The sequence below is a fragment of the Glossina fuscipes genome, unplaced genomic scaffold (assembly GCF_014805625.2).
Source record: "Glossina fuscipes isolate IAEA_lab_2018 unplaced genomic scaffold, Yale_Gfus_2 1, whole genome shotgun sequence".
Classification (NCBI taxonomy): Eukaryota; Metazoa; Arthropoda; class Insecta; order Diptera; family Glossinidae; genus Glossina; species Glossina fuscipes.
The window spans coordinates 46070189-46070777 of NW_023998415.1; positions in this window are offsets into that span (position 1 = coordinate 46070189).

Consider the following 589-nt stretch of genomic DNA (forward strand, 5'->3'; position numbering starts at 1 on the left):
TTTTTTTTTTTTTTTTTTTTCTTTTTTAATATATTTAAAGTTTTTTTTCTTTTTCTGTTTCTGTTTTCTTTCATTTACATGAATTTGAATATAATTTTTCCTTTAATTAATTAAAACATTTTATTTTATTACAAATTGCTTAAGAAAAAAAAAAAAAAAAAATGAAATGAGTAATAATAATAAAAACAATTATAAGACAAGACATAGTTTGGAAATATTTTTATTTATATACATATATATATTTTTATACATATATATATAAATATATATAAGAAGAGACAAATGAAAAGAATAACTACGAAAGTTTTCGGAGCTGATAAGGATTCGCTTAAAGATTTATGATATTAATTCTATACAGTTTTGTACACTGAATTTTAAATTTTAATTTTAATTAAAAAAAATTTTTAATATTTTAAATGTTAATTAAAAACAAAAATTAAAAAAAAAAAATAATGTACGCTACAGATCACAGAACATATAAAAAATATTAAAAAAAAAAAAAAAATTAACTGTAAAAAGAAGGTAAACACACAAAATGAGAAGAGGGGAAAAGAAAAAATTTTTCAAGATTTTTTTTTTTTTTTTTTTT